This window comes from Natator depressus, chromosome 3, assembly GCF_965152275.1.
Source record: "Natator depressus isolate rNatDep1 chromosome 3, rNatDep2.hap1, whole genome shotgun sequence".
Taxonomy (NCBI): Eukaryota; Metazoa; Chordata; order Testudines; family Cheloniidae; genus Natator; species Natator depressus.
The window spans coordinates 133,879,799-133,892,432 of NC_134236.1; the positions used below are offsets into that span (position 1 = coordinate 133,879,799).

The 12,634-nt window shown below is 43.3% G+C and overlaps 1 long non-coding RNA gene across 2 annotated transcripts in view; it reads right to left on the minus strand.

The window, feature by feature from the left end:
• Positions 1-2,632: 2,632 nt before the first annotated feature.
• LOC141984101 (uncharacterized) overlaps positions 2,633-12,634 on the minus strand; it is a 50,838-nt gene continuing 40,836 nt past the window's right edge. Inside the window, exons 1-3 of one of the 2 annotated variants that reach the window (XR_012638650.1) lie at positions 9,972-10,095; positions 9,294-9,489; positions 2,633-3,074 (exon numbers count right to left, since the gene is read on the minus strand). This is a non-coding gene — a long non-coding RNA (uncharacterized LOC141984101). Of the gene's footprint in view, positions 3,075-9,293; positions 9,490-9,971; positions 10,096-12,634 lie in introns of those variants that run through there. The other variant, XR_012638649.1, reaches the window with a different exon arrangement.

Genomic DNA, 12,634 nt, shown 5'->3' on the forward strand with positions numbered 1-12,634 from the left:
TTGGATTCTGATCTTTCTCTCTCTCTACACTACGAAATTAGGTCGAATTTATAGAAGTCAGTTATAGAAGTCAGTAGAAAGCATTTTTATACAGTTGATTGTGTGTCCCCCCACACAAATGCTCTAAGTGCATTTAGTAGGTGGAGTGCATCCACAGTACCGAGGCAACCGTCGACTTCTGGAGCGTTGCACTGTGGGTAACTATCCCACAGTTCCTGCAGTCTCCGCCGCCCATTTGAATTCTGGGTAGAAATCCCAATGCCTGATGGGGCAAAAACATTGTCACAGGTGGTTCTGGGTACATATAGTTAGGCACCCCCTTCCCTCCCTCTGTGAAAGCAATGGCAGACAATCGTTTCGCGCTTTTTTTCCTGGGTTACCCATGCAGACACCATACCATGGCAAGCATGGAGCCCGCTCAGCTCACTGTCACCGTATGTCTCCTGGGTGCTGGCAGACGCGGTACTGCATTGCTACATAGCAGTAGCTCTTTGCCTTTTGGCAGCAGACAGTGCAGTATGACCAGTAGCCATCATCACTGTACTCCAGGGTGCTCTTTTAGCCAACCTTGGTGAGGTCGGTCAGGGGTGCCTGGGTAAACATGGGAGTGACTCAGCCAGGTCATTTCTCTTTTAAGTTTTGTCTCATGGCGATTCAGTCCTGCCGGCAGTCCTACTGCACCGTCTTCTAATGAGCAGCCAGGAGACAACAATGGCCAGCAGTCATACTGCACTGTCTGCTGCCAGCAAGATGTATAAAGATAGATGAAGTGGATCAAAACAAGACATAGACCAGATTTGTTTTGTATTCATTTTCTCCTCCCTTCCTCTCTCCCTCCGTGAAATCAATGGCCTGCTAAACCCAGGTTTTTGAGTTCTAGCCTTGAGGGGGCCATTCTGTTTCTCCTTGATGCAAAGCCACCCCCTTTGTTGATTTTAATTCCCTGTAAGCCAACCCTGTAAGCCATGTTGTCAGTCACCCCTCGCTCCATCAGAGCAACGACAGACAATCGTTTCACGCCTTTTTTCAGCGCGGACGTCATAGCACTGGGAACACGGAGCCCATTCAGATCACCGCAGCAATTATGAGCACGATAAACACCGCACGCATTATCCAGCAGGATATGCAGAACCATAACCTGCAAGAAAAGCGAAACCAGGCAAGGAGGAGGCGACTGCAGTGCGGTGACGAGAGTGATGAGGACATGGACATAGACTTCTCACAAAGTACGAGCCCATCATGGTGTCATTTGGGCAGGTTCATGGTGTGGAACGCCGATTCTGGGTCCGAGAAACAAACACAGACTGGTGGGACCGTATAGTGTTGCGGGTCTGGGACAATTCCCAGTGGCTGCGAAACTTTCACATGCATAAGGGCACATGCATGGAACTTTGTGACTTGCTTTCCCCTGCCCTGAAGCACAATACCACCAAAATGAGAGCAGCCCTCACAGTTGAGAAGCAAGTGGTGATAGCCCTGTGGCAGCTTGCAATGCCAGACAGCTACCGGTCAGTTGGTAATCAATTTGGAGTGGACAAATCTACTGTGGGGGCTGCTGTGATGCAAGTAGCCAACGCTATCACTGAGCTGCTGATATCAAGGGTAGTGACTCTGGGAAATGTGCAGGTCATAGTGGATGGCTTTGCTGCAATGGGATTCCCTAACTGTGGTGGGGCCATAGACGGAACCCATATCCCTATCTTGGCACCGGAGCACCATGGCAGCGAGTACATAAACCGAAAGGGGTACTTTTCAATGGTGCTGCAAGCAGTGGTGGATCACAAGGGACATTTCACCAACATGAAATGGCTGGGAAAGGTACATGACGCTTGCATCTTCAGGAACTCTGGTCTGTTTCAACAGCTGCAGCAAGGGACTTACTTTCCAGACCAGAAAATAACTGTTGGGGATGTTGAAATGCCTATAGTTATCCTTGGGGACGTAGCCTACTCCTTAATGCCCTGGCTCATGAATCCGTACATAGGCAGCCTGGACAGTAGTCAGGAGCTGTTCAACTATAGGCTGAGCAAGTGCAGAATGGTGGTAGAATGTGCATTTGGGCATTTAAAAGTGCACTGGCGCAGTTTACTGACTCGGTTAGACCTCAGCAAAACCAATATTCCCATTGTTATTACTGCTTGCTGTGCGCTCCACAATATCTGTGAGAATAAGGGGGAAACGTTTATGGCAGGGTAGGAGATTGAGGCAAATCACCTGGCTGCTGATTACACACAGCCAGACACCAGGGCTGTTTGAAGAGTACAGGAGGGTGAGGTGCACATCAGAGAAGCTTTGAAAACCAGTTTCAGGAATGGCCAGGCTACGGTGTGAAAGTTCTGTTTGTTTCTCCTTGATGGAAACGCATCCCCACTCCCCACCCCCCCCAGTTTCACTCTACTTTCCTATAAGCTAAACACTCTCCCCTCCCACCTTCGATCACTCCTTGCAGAGGCAATAAAGTCATTGTTGCTTCACATTCATGCATTCTTTATTTATTCATCACACAAATAGGGGGATAACTGCCAAGGTAGCCTGGGAGGGGTGGTGGAGGAGGGAAGCACTGGTAGGGTGGTGGAGGAGGGAAGGACAAGGACACACAGCACTTTAAAACTTATTCAATGCCAGCCTTCTGTTGCTTGGGCAATCCTCTGGGGTGGAGTGGCTGGGTGGCCAGAGGCCCCCCCACCACGTTCTTGGGCATCTGGGTGAGGAGGCTATGGAACTTGGGGAGGAGGCAGGTTGGTTACACAGGGGCTGTAGCGGCGGTCTGTGCTCCTGTTGCCTTTCCTGCAGCTCAACCATATACTGGAGCATATGAGTTTGATCCTCCAACAGCCTGAGGACTGACTCCTGCCTTCTTTCAGCAAGCTGATGCCACCTACCATCTTCAGCCCGCCACCTCTCCTCATGGTCATATTGTGTTTTCCTGCACTCGGAGATTGTCTGCCTCGACGTATTTTGCTGTGCTCTGTCAGTGTGGGAGGACAGCATGTGGTCAGAGAACATTTCATCACAAGTGAGTTTTTTTTGCCTTCTAATCTTCACTAGCCTCTGGGAAGGAGAAACATATGCAGCTGGTGGAGGGGGAAAAAAGGGGAGAGCGGTAGTTAAAAAGACACATTTTATAGAACAATGGGTACACTCTTTCATGGTAAACCTTGCTGTTAACGTTACATAGCACATGTGCTTTCATTACAAGGTCGCATTTTGCCTCTTATTGAGGGTATCCCGGTTTGGTGTGAGAGATCACTCACGCTGGGCCAGGCAGCAGAATTCGGCTTGCAGGCAGCCATGGTAAGCCACAGTGTTTTGGCTTCTTTAACCTTCATAACATGTGGGAATGGTAGCCATTGGGTTGGCCATTAAAAATGGGTTGGCAATTTAAAAGGAGGGGCTGGGTTACGGTGTCCAGGTTCACATGCAGCAGAAACCCAACTAATGCCTCCCTGCCCCCCCCCACACACACCTAATTCTCTGGGATGATGGCTTCACCCCTCACCCCACCGTGTGGCTAACAGCAGGGAAGATTTCTGTTCAGCCACAGGCAAACAGCCCAGCAGGAATGGGCACCTCTGAATGTCCGCTTACTAAAACCATCCTATTTCAACCAGGTGACCATGAATGATATCACTCTCCTGAGGGTAACACAGAGAGATAAAGAACGGATGTTGTTTGAATGCCAGCAAACACTGGGACCATATGCTGCAATGCTTTGTTCTGTAATGATTCCCAACTACATGCTACTGGCCTGGTGTGGTAAAGTGTCCTACCATGGAGGACGGAATAAGGCTGAAGGCCCTCCCCAGAAACCTTTTGCAAAGGCTTTGGGAGTACATCCAGGAGAGCTTTATGGAGAAGTCCCTGGAGGATTTCCGCTCACCAGAGGTCCCTTCTCCACCTTCAGGGTCCGGGAGCCCGCCTTGGGTGGGTTTGGGGGGTACTGGGTCCAGGTCCAGGGTGATAAACAGATCCTGGCTGTTGGGGAAACTGGTTTCTCCGCTTCCTTGCTGTGAGCTATCTACAACTTTCCTCCTCCTCCTCCTCATCTTCCTCGCCCCCAAAACCCGCTTCCATGTTGCCTCCCACTCCTTGGACAGAGTGAAAGCACAGGGTTGGGGTAGTGGTGGCTGCACCTCCTAAAATGGCATGCAGCTCATCCTAGAAGCGGCATGTCTGGGGCTCTGAACCAGAGCGGCCATTTGCCTCTCTGGTTTTTTGGTAGGCTTGCCTGAGCTCCTTAATTTTCAAGCAGCACTGCTGCGGGTCCCTGTTATTGCCTCTGTCCTTCATGCCACTGGAGATTTTTTCAAATATTTTGGCATTTCATCTTTTCGAATGGAGTTCTGCTAGCACGGATTCATCTCCCTATACAGCAATCAGATCCCGTACCTCCCATTTGGTCCATGCTGGAGCTCTTCGGTGATTCTGGGACTGCATGGTCTCCTGTGACAATGAGCTCTGCATGGTGACCTGTGCAGGTGAGCTTGCCACGCTGGCCAAACAGGAAATGAGATTCAAAAGTTCGCGGACCTTTTCCTGTATACCTGGCCAGTGCATCTGAGTTGATAGTGCTGTCCAGAGCGGTCACAACTGAGCACTCTGGGATAGCTCCCAGAGGCCAATACCGTCGAATTGCATCCACAGTACCTCAAATTCGACCTGGCAAGGCCGATTTCAGCGCTAATCCCCTCATCGGGGGTGGAGTAAAGAAATCGATTTTAAGAGCCGTTTAAATCGTAAAAAAGGGCTTCGTTGTGTGGACGGGTGCAGGGTTAAATCGAGATAACGCTGTTAAATTCGACCTAAACTCGTAGGGTAAACCAGGCCATAGTCCCTCAGGATCTGATATGGTAAGCTCTGGGCCACAGTGTAAGATTTACCTCTTATAACTGCCCTCTGGACTATTTTTCCATCTGGGTACATTGGTGGATTTAACGTCTTTTTTTAGACCTTAACTTCATGGATTTTGTATTTGTAGTAGAATGTGCCCATGTGCAAAGGCAATGGGTGCTGTTTTTTTACTATACTGTGATGCAATAAACAAACAACAGTAGCAACTGGTGTTGCCTGCTGCCTCAATCAACTTTGTTTAAACAAAGCCCATTATCTTGCACAGCCACTGACTAGAAAGGATGCCATATGGCCATCAGTGATTTGAGGACTTAAAAATGGGCAAGGACATTTAGGACTATAGGATCTCAGAGGTAGCTAAAGGCCTTTGTGAAGTTGTTACTTCTCCCATTCCCCCCCACAACAGTGAACTTTTAAAAAATTTATTTATTTTAAGGCCAAGATTCGAAGTTTACCATATTAGCCTTCATGTTCTTTTGGTCACTCCTGAAACAAAAGCAGTGTCCACATGCATACATTCTCCCCTTCTCTGCCAGCCAACATTTTATATCAAGAAAGCCATGATTTATATTCATCTCTAAAGAACATTATTTCTCATCAGTTTTGCAAGCAGTGCCAAGTTTTCCCCACATAGCTCTACAGAAAGCTAATTTTATTTCACTGGTCTAGGACTTCTAAGTAAACAAACAAACCCAAATTCCAAGTCTCCCAATTTGTCCCACTCTGAATAGTCTGATGCCTAACCACAGACCTTTGTACTCCTCTTTAATAATTGTGGATGCTGCTGCCCACATGAAATGTTATGCACATGGTCAAACCATGAGAAACCACACACATTTCTTCATTTGAAAATGCATGGCTGTACCTGTATACAAGCTCTGGATAATGTCCTGCAGTAATTTTGCACAACGAATTCCAATCGAAGTCAACAAAGTTTGCGTGCACAGAGACGACAAGATTTGGCCCTAAGATTAAAATATTTTGTGTGACACATTTCCTTTTTGACACATACATGTGTGAAGAGAGGCTGTGCACTTAGGGAATCATCATAGGCTTCAAAAATAATTAGCAGCCATTTATATTAAATTTTAACCTCCCCCTCAACTCCGCAGTATAAATCAACTACCACTGCTTTTACTTCACTGTATTAGAATTTCAGTTTATTTTATTGACATTGCATCATTTGCCAATTGCTCTGCCACTTGTGTGTGTTGAGGTCATCACTAATTTATGAAGAAAAACTTTTTCTCCCCTTTTAATATTTTATCTAGATTTTCTGAAAATACACAAACAAGCAATACTCAGACATGACATAACTGAATGCAAGATCCAAGTTCTTATTAGGTCCATGAGGCCACTGTGTTCATAACCAGATGGCTACATTATAGATTAAGTCATTCCCTAGGAGGACTATTGGAAAGGATATAATTACATTGTACAATCTGTTCCATAGGGACAGACACAGCAAAACTGAAATGCAGATAAGATTGACACTTTGATGTAATCACACTTCATTGAGCAACAGAGTCAAAGCTGTCAGACAGCAACAGAACGCAAGTGGCATGTGAGAGTATAAATATTAATCCTATAACCTCAGCTACCCCTGATTTTCCTCCAGTCTTGCCTGGTCAATTAATGACCTACATTGTGCTGAGTTCACCCACTGGAAAGAGTAAGACAACAGCATCAGTGAGCTACATTCTAAAGGACACAGGGGAAAGTGTCTTGAGACAAAGTACTAGAAAAAATGATGGCACAAGAAAGAGAATAAAGCAAAAAACATGGGATTTGGGCCAACCAACCCCTGCAATCTATGCTCCTGAATGATGGAGGAAGGAACTTGTGAAGGCTATCATCCACTCTTGATTCGCCCTTGGGCGCAGTGTTTGCAATGTCTAGTTCTTACTGATTCACCTCTATCCAAAGGGAGTCAAAGTCTGGAATTTTATCACTTAGCTTATGTACCAAATGTTCATGAAAGATGACCTTCTGCCACATTTGGTTCCCAGTTCCTAAGAGCAGTGCTATTCCCCAGTTAGCACCAGAGCAATGCCTTGGCACGGAAGAGGACAAAAAACTAGTACTGGTTGAATACAATGTTTTAATTATATTTGGTACCACAGAAAAGTCCTGGACAAAATATTAACTGCAGCAAGTGAGCTAATCTGGGAAGTTTTAGACATTTGTATTGAGTTTTATCACACTCAGAAATTGAAATTAATGGCAAAACTTCCACTGACTTTAGCAGGATCAGGTCCATTAAACTCTAATGCAATTGGCATTAGTACACAAAAATCACTGATTCTCCTCTCACTTTATATATATATATATATATATATAAATAAATCAGGAGTAATTCCGCTGGTGTTAAGCAAGTTACATCAATATAGAACCAGTGTAAGTAAGAAGAGTTTTGGGCCCCATTTCTGTTAGCAAAGCACCTTAGAAGTGGGTCTGAACAGGAACCTCAGATCGAACTTCACCCTACCCACGATTCCCCTATCTAATCTGAATCCATATTTGAATCCATATCTAATCTGGATTCAAATATCCTGGCTTGGGTCCATCTGTAGAATTTGACCCCATGTTCCTGAAACAAAGGCTAAACCAACTCTCCATAACCAGTCGTATTCACAGGACAATTTGTAAGCCCAAATTTTGTTCATTCCTCCCAGTTTTCTTCCAGAAGCTTAAGTTGCATTCAGAAGAGGGCAGCGCCAGTGCTGTTTCTCACCTGCTCTCAACAGGGAACTGCCAGTACAACTAAACCTCTACTAATGAGATGGGATGTAGCAAGTTCTTTTCAGAATTTGGAATCAGGTAGTTTGCTTGTTTCTCATCCCACACGGTCAACTAGTAGGTACTATCTGTTTTTACAGTATTGTGTATATCATGAGCTAAGGATTCTGTACTACTAGAAGTTGAAGTTGTGCCACATGTAAATGAAAAAGCAATTTGCCATAATGCGCTCTTGGTCATAATGTTAATAGATTTGGTAGTAGCACATTAGTCCTAGAATTTAATGCATCTACAATGCACATACAATTTCTTGGATGTGTAGCTACGCTAGTATTGGGAGGAGAAAGGTGCGGGATAAGAGAATACTAGTGTTTGAGTGAACAGTACTGTTACTTTTCTCATTATCTGAGCAACTAAGCATCCACAGCTAGAGAAAGAACAAAAATCAGAACCTTAAATTCAAGCTTCTCTGATTTTCAGGTGGGTTCAAGTTCAGATTCCTAGACCATGACCTGCCATTACAGGTTGGTACTGGGTTAAATCTATGAGAGCCATCATTCTCATGTTCCACCCAAGATGGTGGAAACTGTGTTAGAACAGGTGATCACATCAGATTCCCACCATTCAAGATAGCAGGAATCTCATAATATCTACTATTTGGGGCCAAAATCTTACAGGAACAATTTATGTGGTTTTAGCACCATTGTCTGTAAACTCAAGTCCTATACTCAAACCTGAATGTTAGCCTAAACTTGGATCCAGCTCCTGATCCAAGCAGAACCTCCTCAGACCATCTTTATTTATAACCATGAAATGAACATGTTTTGCATTCCCTGTTGACTTGGGCAACTTTCCTTTCTCTCTCTCTCAAATGACAAACTACCTCCTAGCCCTATCTCCAGGCATTTATTTAATTTCTGATATGAGGAAAGGAAACTATTCTCCCCCCTCCAGGGTCTAGGATTTTGTACCATTAAAAATAAAAAAATAAATAAATAAAACTATAACCAGCTGTAAAAATATTCACTAAAGAAGTTGCAGATGTTCCTCGGAGAGCTACTGAATATTTTGGTACCTTTGCTCTGTCACTGAAAGTAAAACATGATATTCAATTACAGCTGTTGTGTGATTTTATAAAATTTAAGGCAGTCAAGACAAATAGGTACTGGATAGAACCACAGAGAACATGGATTAGGCAGGCCAAATTGGTTAAGGTTTTCAAAAGCACCTCAGAGATTTAGGAGCCTAAGTCATTGGGTGAAATCCTAGTCCCACTAAAGCCAATAGCAAAACTCCCAGCGACTTCAATGAGGCCAGGATTTCACCCTTCAACTTTCAATGAAACTTAAGCTCTCAAGTGTCTGAGCCACTTTGTAAAATGGGACTTAGGACCCTAAGTCACGTAAGTGCTTTAAAATTTTTTACCTATTAAGACTACAGATCAGAGCCACACTGCGTGATGCAGGAAGGTGTAAATTATCCTGCCCTATTCCACTGAGAAATTGGAAACTGGAATGAAAATTCACCCCAAGAAAGAGCAAGCTGATATTTGGGTTTCCACCAGAAACTCCTGGCTTGTGGGTGTCACGGAGAGAATGTTCTGAATCAGTGCACTCCCCAGCAGTTAGCCATACTCCTCTCTGAGTTCAAGGCAGGTTGTGGTTAGTTTGTGTTGCTTCTACTTCCCTCTGTAGTGAACTTACCCAATTTCAGACGCCTCCAGAGAACATCATGCCCATCCACAGAGTACTTTCCATTCCCCAAACTCCTTGATCTTCCTCTCCCAGACTCCTCAAAGGGACAGCCCATCTCTGGCTTCCTCTTTCTTCCCAACACATTATTTCACTCTGACCACGAGACTGAGATCCAATGCATCCAAGAATGCTGCCTTAATTCACCCTAAAGACAAGAGACATAACACCTAGCCAAGTCCAGAAAGGGCAGGAAGTGAGGCGGCATACAGATAGTGGAATCAATCTATCAGTTATGGGGAAGAAGGCAACACTAATACAAACTGAGTTTTCTCAAAAAGACATTAGAAAGAGAATGCCTGTTCACAAAACACCACCAAGAGGAATGTAACCAGATTGTCTCGTGGTTAGAGCACAGACTGGGAATCGGGAACATGAATTCGAGTCCCAGGTCTTTCATTGATACACTGTGTAACCTTTTTGTGTCTTAGCTTCCCCAACGATAAAGTGCAAATAATACTTAAAGCACTTTCAAAAAGTGAGTGAGAACTTCAGATGAAACATACTATATAAAGTGTTATTACTGTTAGTAAAAGGAAAGCCACATCAGTGGTGAGGAACCTCCCAAACTTTTACTTGTTTGGGGTTCAGAGAAACATTTAACAGTTCAAAGTCTTATCTGAAACTGACCCAGAATATGAGAGTCTGATGAATCTACAAAATTGAGCTGGAAGTCTCAGCTTTCTCACAAGGTTGCTAGCACAGCCTTCCTCACAGTACTTCAAGACTCCAGATTTCAGTCCCAGCCAGGAATCAGGAACTGAAGATGTGCACAAGAAAGGATTATTATTAAAATAACCATGCATTTTTCCAACACAAAAGGAGGGTTGGTACACATTCAGCTTCAGGGCTGGGAAAAGTTTTGAGTCAGTTTCTATAGACTGTTAGCTCACTGGAGCAAGGACCATCATTTACTCTATGTTTGGGCAGGACAATGGGGTCCTGACCTGGTTGAAGTCTATAGGTGCCACTGCAATATGAATGGTCAACAACATCTCAAGTTGTTCTCTTAGTTCTACCATTGATGCTCCCCAAGTCAACAGCTGTGATGACATTTATTAGCAACATAGATATCACAGCTGGAAAGCATTTTTTAGGTCATCTAATCCACCCCAAAGAAGTGCAGCATTTCTCCCAAAAGTATACTGTAAAATTCCCTCACTAAGCGGCATACCATAGACTCTGCAAAAAAAATATCCATCCAAGGAAAAGATGTTGCTGTATTCCGTAAAGTACTTAAATTTTGATATGCCACCAACTATGCCTGGCAAATACTGGATGGGAATAATGTCTACAGAAAAAGGATGTGCATATCCTGGAGACGTAGAGGGGGCCCAAACCATAAAAAGTTCAAATCCAGCTCCAAACTTTCCCAAAGTTCATGACTGTTTGGGTGTGAGATTTTGGTTTCAGCATGTTTATAAAGAAGGGGAAGAGGGAACCTATTTATATGGGATTTTCCCTCCTTAACAGCATCCCAGCCCTCCTCAAACTTACCCACTAATGTCTGATGAGCAAAGACAAACAAGATCACAACTCCACAATACTTTAATGTGGAATTGTCGTCATTCAGTCAAACTAAAGAATATCAGAACCTTTCACAGCTGCATCAACATCATCTATTAAAAAAGCATGACACTACACAAAGCTTTGTCTATGAAAGCCAAGAGCCTAAATCAGCCAAGGTTTGGAATGAGGCCATTTCTGAATTCTCATGTAAAATGATGCTGCCATATTGCTTACCTTCCACTTAGGTTTTCCACAAATTAACAGCTGTAGCAGACTCACAAGAAAACATGGGCTCCATCCAAGTCTTTATTCTTTGAAAATGATGTTTCTTAACTTTATTCTGTTCCATATGGAGAGGATGGGGGAGGGTGTGTGGAAATAACAGCCTAAAACCAAAATCTGAGAAAGAGATTGGGCACAAATCTAACATATAGTACAATGGAAAGAAAGCAACTAACTAAAATAGCGAACATGGTGGACCTGAAACCCCATTCCATTACCGTAGTGTGACAAAGTGGAGAATCAGACCCATTAAAACTATTTTTGAGACAGTCCTTACAATCTGTGACCATCCTAACCACTTCGACAAGGTCCGACACAGTCTGTATTCTTTCCAGTCAAAAACCACTAAGGGCCAACTCATTCCTATTTAAGTCAAAGATAAAACACTGAGGGACTAGAGTGAGAATACAGTTTGCCAGCAAGCGCAGAGAAAATTGCATATTTTTGTTGGTTTGTTGAGCTGCAGCTGGGAAGGTGATATCAGGCTGCTATTGCTGGTTTCAAATCATTGTCTTTGCTTTTGGTTTGAACTTGAACATCAGCTGTTTTCACCAAGCACCATACTGAGTGATATAGAGGGATTTATTCTGAGTGATAAACAATGCAACTCCACTTAAACCAGAAAGTACTTTGATTTTCAACATGTGCAGATGGCTTGTAGAGTCACTTGAGACAGAGAGAACTACCAAGCTGGCAATAAGATAAGAATTCTTAGAATTAGAAGACATTGATTCAAACACTGTGTTGCCTTCTAGAGATGTGTGACCGACATTCTAATTAGGCTTGGCAGGGTTAGAGATTTTTACTGGTAAATGTCGATTTTACCACACACACACACACACACACTTCTGTGGATAATAAATCTAAATTTACAGATAGGCAAAGGAAAAATGCTGCTTAAGGAGTTATTAGAGTTTGATTTAAGGATATTTACTTTGTATATTTTGATGTAATGTTGACAATTTGTGTTTTAACAGTTATAAAGCTTTAATTTTCTGAATCTCAACATCTACTGTCATTAAATAATTACCTGATCCACCTATTGACATGCCATAATTTTGTACAACTGTGAAAATATAAATAGATAAAAATCTTTAAAAATACTCCCAAATAAACATTGATATCCCTCAAAATTATCAAAAAATAAAAATCAAGTTCTGCCAAGCCTAGTTATTATAATATTTTGCATGTAGATACGGCTTTTCAACTGGAGGACTCAGATTTTACATCGTTTCACTACCAGTGTAATCCAGGTATACAGTCCATTATGGGTACTAATGTGTAACACCTAACTAACATTTGCGTAGTCTACACTTGGCTATGTTTACCCAGGAAGATGCTAAAAATCTACCTTACAATGCAAGTCTCAAGAAGATGCCTTTGCAAATAAATCACTTCTCTGAAGGGGATGCCCAAAATATGAAATGGAAAACAGCATGACCGATAAGATTAAATAATATTTTACTTACTTTGCAGATCCTCTATAGATGGTTTGAACTCTA